This window comes from Cornus florida, unplaced genomic scaffold (assembly GCF_030987335.1).
Source record: "Cornus florida cultivar Cherokee Brave unplaced genomic scaffold, ASM3098733v1 CherokeeBrave_3.0.0_Hap2_Chr05, whole genome shotgun sequence".
Lineage (NCBI taxonomy): Eukaryota > Viridiplantae > Streptophyta > Magnoliopsida > Cornales > Cornaceae > Cornus > Cornus florida.
In genome coordinates, this window is record NW_026775575.1 from 56,937,102 (window position 1) to 56,943,413 (window position 6,312).

The 6,312-nt window shown below is 38.1% G+C and overlaps 1 pseudogene; it reads right to left on the reverse strand.

Annotated features, from left to right (window-relative positions):
* Positions 1-5,160: 5,160 nt before the first annotated feature.
* On the reverse strand, positions 5,161-5,259 carry LOC132310766 (small nucleolar RNA R71; annotated as a pseudogene).
* Between the last annotated feature and the right edge of the window lie 1,053 nt (positions 5,260-6,312).

Below are 6,312 nucleotides of genomic sequence, written 5' to 3' on the forward strand. Positions count from 1 at the left end.
CTGGTGGTGCGACGTTAGTGGTGAAATCATACCCCTAGTCCTCTCTCTATTTTCTATATCCTATTTAATTATTGTTCTTTTGTTTATTTTATTTTCTATTTAGTTAATTTAGAATTAATCATCACAATTCGATTATCCTACTTTGAAGTTAATTTAGAATTTAAGAAATCTGTTAACAAACTTATTTTACACAAGTTCCTTGGGTATGACACCCTTACAAGTAAACCCTATCTGCAAAGATTCATGCACTTGCGAGGTTGCCAAGGATTTGTTTTAGTTCGTGACAGATAGTATTAAATTCTACAATTAATTTCAATTAGGATCTTAATTTAGGATTTTATTTTATTTTATTTTATTTATTTTATTTTGATACTGTTTTCTTTCAATCATTGCAGGTGACATTATATGATTGGAAGACGTTTTTTATCACTCCTTCAGTTTCTGTTAGACCCAGAAATTGAAAGAACTCTCAGAAACTTAAAGAAAGAAAAGATGGTGGATAATCTTCCAGTTGCAGAAGCAGTTCGCTTTTTAAAGGATCACTACAAACCAAGTGCATACAACTCTTCATCTGTAGTTCGATATCCTCAAGTGAGGGCCCCTCACTACGAAATTAAGGCCAGTACTCTTTAGTTACTGCCTTTTTTTTATAGCCTATCAAAAGAGGATCCATACCGGCACTTGGATGACGTTGCAGAGGTGTGCAGAATAATAAAATTCCAGAGTTTTGACGATGATGTGCTCAAGCTACACCTTTTCTCCTTTTCATTAAAGGACAAGGCGAAGGACTGGTTTAATTCATTGCCAGCCAACACCATCACTACATGGGCTGAATTGTAACAAAAGTTTTTAAATAAGTACTTTCCCATGGTGAGAACTGCTCAATATCGAGATGCTATTACTCGTTTTGCTCAAGGGCTTGACGAGCCTTTTCATAAGGCTTGGGAAAGATTTAGAGACCTCCTTCGGAAGTGTCCTCATCATGACATGCCAAAATGGCAGCTTATTAACTTCTTTCATAAGGGGCTCAACGAGGCACAAAGGTATATGGTGGATGCCTCTTGTGGTGGAAATTTTATGTTGAAAAGTGTAGAGGAAGCATGGCAGCTTTTTGAAAATATATCTGATAATTCTACACAACATGTCTTACCTCTAGTAGCAAGACCTCATACCATATTGAGGAGAGCAGAAAGTGTGAATGAAACAGGAATAAATCAAGGGCTAGTGAGCCAAATTGAGGCATTAACCCAGAAGGTTAATCAATTGATGACGTCACAGTTAAATTTTACTCCTTCTTCAACTAATGTTCAAGGCTTTGAAGTGTGTTCTTTCTGTTCCAGTCCAACTCACCATGTGTCCATTTGTCCAAGTGTATATCAATATTCAGAAATTCCCCAAAAGCAAGTTAATACTATATATGGAAGGCCCGGAGGGAATAATATGTATTCAAACACTTACAATCCGGCTTAGAGAAACCATCCTAACTTCTCATGGAGAAATCTAGCCACAGGGACATCAGCTCCTCCACCTTAAGTACCTCAGGTGCAAGGCAATTTTTAATCTCCAGTTCAGACTTCAAATCCTCAAGGATTCACTCCTATGAATGCCTTCACTCAACCTCAACAATTTTTATCAATGCTCGAGGCAATGATGGCAAAGCAGTTTGAGCCAACTAATCAACTTGTGCAGTCTCATTCTCAATCCCTTGCCAAGTTAGAGACTCAAGATGGCCAATTAGCTTAAGCCTTGAATAGAAGAGAGGATGGCAAGCTTCTTAGTCAACCAGTAGCTAATCCAAGAGGTGTGCGTATAATTGATGGCATTACTGGCCAAGAAGTTCACTATGAACAAGTGCAAGCAATTACTATTCTGAGAAGTGGTAAGAGAGTTGAAAACAAGGTGGAAGAAGAGGAAGCAAAGAAGGACGAAAATTGGAAGAAAAGACTTGAAGAGAAAAAGGAGCGTAATGAAAAAGCATAAGAAGTACCTCCAACTACTGAGCCATCTCTTGAACAAAGGCATGTTGTTGTGCCATTCCCTCAGAGACTACAAGAAACATCAAAGGCGGCGAAGTAAGTGATGAGCGCTGAAAAGTGCATATTTAAACCCCTTAAGCTTAGGCATTCTAGTACCTTTATCTATCTTACTTTACCGTTTAGATTGATTTCGTATTATTTCCATTTTCAGGCACTTATCCCGAAAATAAGATAACTCAGCTAAATAAGAGCTTAATTGAAGTAATTCTGGGATGAATCAAAGAAAGGAGCCAAGTGGAAGCAAAAGGAAGAAAAAGGTGGAAAACAACATCTTCGATCGATCTCAGATCAAAGTTCGATTGATCCAACATGATTGATCTCAGCACTTCAAGATGGATCAGGGCCATGATGACATTTTCAGAGATCTCAAAAGTTCAATCGATCTAATATCATTCTTTGATCGATCGAACTGCTTTGTCCTTATCCAAATGATTGATCTTATCTAGTTGTACCACCCTACCAACCACTTTTGTCCTTTTCCCAAAAATATCTTCAAAATATCTCAGATTTGTCTTTATCCAAAAAGCACCACCAATGAAGATCGATCCAACCTAAGTTCGATAGATCTTAGCCATGTTCGATCGATCCAAGTCCAAGGTTCGATCGATCAAACTTCCTCTAGTGCGAAAAAGTTAAATTTCCAGCTCATTGAAAGTTGTCCTTTATCCAATCATTGGGGAATATTGTGTGCACGACCCCAGCTCATTTTGGGTGTCATTTTGACCTACCTATATAAGGATAAGGATTGTTTTTTACAAGGGAAGCCAAAATCATTTTCATATCATCTCTTGGAGAGCAAGCTTAGAGGAGGAGGAGGCTAGAGACACCATTGGAGACTCTTCATCATCCAAGGACCAAATTTCTACTATGGAGTTAGCCCTTGAGGGTTGGGAAAGCACTACTATGAGTGGCTAGACATCTTCTTGGGGCTAGAGTTAGCCCCAAGCATGCTTTCTATATCTTAATATTGTGTATTATTGAGGGATTAGTGTTAGAATTAATGTTTTGACACTTTGATATATATAGATCTTGATTGTTCAATGATTTATGTGGTTAAATGCTTTCAATTGATCATTTCATTCATCCATATGCCGATGTATGTTAGAATAGATGTTCATGTGCTTGTCTCTAGATTTTGTGTTATTGATGCATGTCTATGTGTATTGATGTTATAGATTTAGAGATTGTCAAAACATAGTGCTTAATGGAATGCTCTTGTGATTTTCTTAATGGTTCATACTTATTCCTTGATGGATTGTGCCTTTCCCTTAGTTTATTTTCATGCTAGTAGTGTAGATGTAGTGTAGTTGTAGTGTAGTGTTAAATGAAAGGACAATCCATACTTGTTGTTTGATGATCTATGCTTTTGAATGCAAGTAGCATATGTTTCTAACCTTGTGTTGTATTTGGATTGTGAGCTTAATGAAAGGATTAATGACTTGTTTTGATCTATTGTGCCTTTCACATGTTGTTTAGACAATATATGCTTAACTAGTCATCCTTGCTTGTTGAATCAACCAAACACACGCACACACCAATATTGCAACACACCATTTGCCCTCATTAGTCACTTGTCAATGGTATAGAAATGCATTGCTTGGTGGTGATCTCTAAACCCCAAGACTCTTCTCTCTCTTATTTGCTCTTAGTTGCATTCTTTTGTTATCACTTAGTTTAATTTAGTTGCTCTCTAGTCTAATCAACCAACCAACCAATTGTTTGATCACTCAACCTACTAGCCCTAATAGCGATTCCACAACCTTGTTCGACCCTCACAATCCCTTGGGACGATCCCTACTCACCCTAGGTATATTTAAAATGAAAGGTAGTAGTGGCTTCTATAAATGTAAAACTTGGCCCTAGCCTTAATGCACGCTCTCTAAGCTTGTGGTAGGGCAGCAACGATAACCCATACTGCCCACCAAGTTTTTGGCGCCATTGCCGGGGATGGATTTGATTTGGCAACGTCGGAATTATGGAATCAATTAGGATTAGTACTCTTTTGATCGTGTCTTTACTTTATTTTTCTTTTTGGTTACTTATTGTGTTGTTTTTACTTGACTAGGTGCATTGTTGGAAAGGAAGCAAACAAAGGAGCATTCAAGTAAAGGAAAGAAAGTAAAAGGCTAAAAATTTTAAAAATTTGCTGAGCTAAGGTTTAAATTTGGAGTTGAAGTGCTAAAGGACCTTTGTGAGACTTTCTTTACTCAATCCCTTTGTTAAATCGTCGGCCCGCGTGGAGGCTTGTTTTTAATTGTTCTTTGCATCATTATTGTTAAAGCATAGGAGTATGGGTTAAGTGTTTGTGGAGGAAGTTTCATTGAAATTGTTGTGAAGTTGAAGTGTTTGTTCATTCATTGTGTTTATGTGTTTTCAGCTTGTGCATGCATGGTCGTAGATCGCTAAGACGAACTCTTGTCCCTCTTGATTTACATCTTGAATCCATAGTTAGAAATCCTAGGGGAAGAGGAAGTTCTAGTTCTAATTGATCCATTACATCAATGGAAGGCCATAATGAAGAGAATGTTGAGGACCTTGGTCACATAGACCAACAAGGTATTCTTCATCCTAATGTGCACAATGAGAACATGCAAGTACCATTAGGCATGCCTAGGCCATACATTCACCAACCACCACAACAACAAGGCCAAGTTCCATATGGAATGCAAAGGCCAATGTATGCTCCACAACCTCCCATCATCAATCAAGGAATTCAAAACCAAGGTGTTCATGTTGCACCTCAAGTAGCTAATCCACCTCTTACTTTAAGAGACCATTATGTGCCTAATGAGTATAATGCACCTACATGCATCCAATTGCCTCCATTTAGAGCACATCATTATGAAATTAAGCCACAAACCATTCAAATGCTTCCTAACTATCATGTACTTCCAAGTGAAGAACCTTACAAGCATTTGGATGAGTTTCTAGAAGTATGTTCCACCGTAAAATATACGGACATGCCGGAAGAGGTCTTAAGACTCAAACTTTTTCCATTCACCTTCAAAGACAAGGCAAAGTATTGGTTTAAAAATCTTAGGCCTTTTTCAATCACTTCTTGGGCAGAAATGCAACAAGAGTTCTTGAAGAAGTACTATCCAGTTTCTAAGACCAATGCCATGAGAACTTCAATTAGAGAATTTACACATGCGGATGGAGAAACGTTTCATGAGGCATGGGAATGCTTCAATGAGTTATTTAGGAAGTGTCCATATCATGACATGCCCAAATGGCAATTAGTTCAATATTTCTTTGAGAGCTTATCGGACAATTATAAGGGTATGGTTGATGCTTCCATGGGTGGCTTATACATTGATAGGCATGAGGATGACGTGAGGCGTCTTTATGAGAGCATGAGTGAAAATTCTTTTCATAGAACATTATCATCCAAGAATGGTAGAAATTCACAAGGTAGGAAGAGTGTTGGCTTACATCAAGTTGACCATTCAAATGAAATAGCCGCCAAAATGAAGTCTTTATCTCAAAGGTTTGATCAATTATTGATTAACCAAAACTCGGCGAACCAAGTATCTTCCTTCCCTAACCATTCTCATCATGCATCAAATGAATCATGTATGACTTATTCTAGTGTTCTTCATTATACTTCTCATTATCCTCATGGACAAGTGCAAAATGAACCTAATGAATAAGTCAATGCAGCTTTTGTGAACCAAGGGAACAATCCTTATGGTACTCATTATAATCCAAGTTGGAGGAATCATCTGAATTTCTCTTAGAAAAACTAAGGAGAGGGCCCAAACCCTTCCCAAGGCCGTTTTCAAGGGAAGTACATTCCACCTCCACTTCAAAACCAAAGATCCCAAGGTTAAAGACCTTATCAATCACAAGGGAATCAATTTGCTTAATTCTCATTTTCCCAACCAATCTTATTCCTAAGGAAATACTAGAAGTCCTGCCTTTGAAGAAAAAGTTTTAAATGCTTTGGGCACTTTAGAGGCTAACACACAATTGCTCCATTATCACTCTCAATCTATTACGAAGCTAGAAACCCAAGTAGGGCAAATAACAAGCACTCTCAATGCAAGAGAGAAGGGAAAGATGTCTATTAATGCCCCACCTAAGCAACAATGTGTTATGGAAACCCATTCCTCATCGGAAGGCCACACCATTGAACATGTTAATGCGGTGACTACCTTGCGGAGTGGTAGGGTTGTGGATAATCAAGTTGAAGTGTCCAATGAAGATAGTGAACCGGTGCAACCTCAAGTTGTCACCCGTCCCGTTTCACATCCCATTCCTCCTTCATTGCATATAC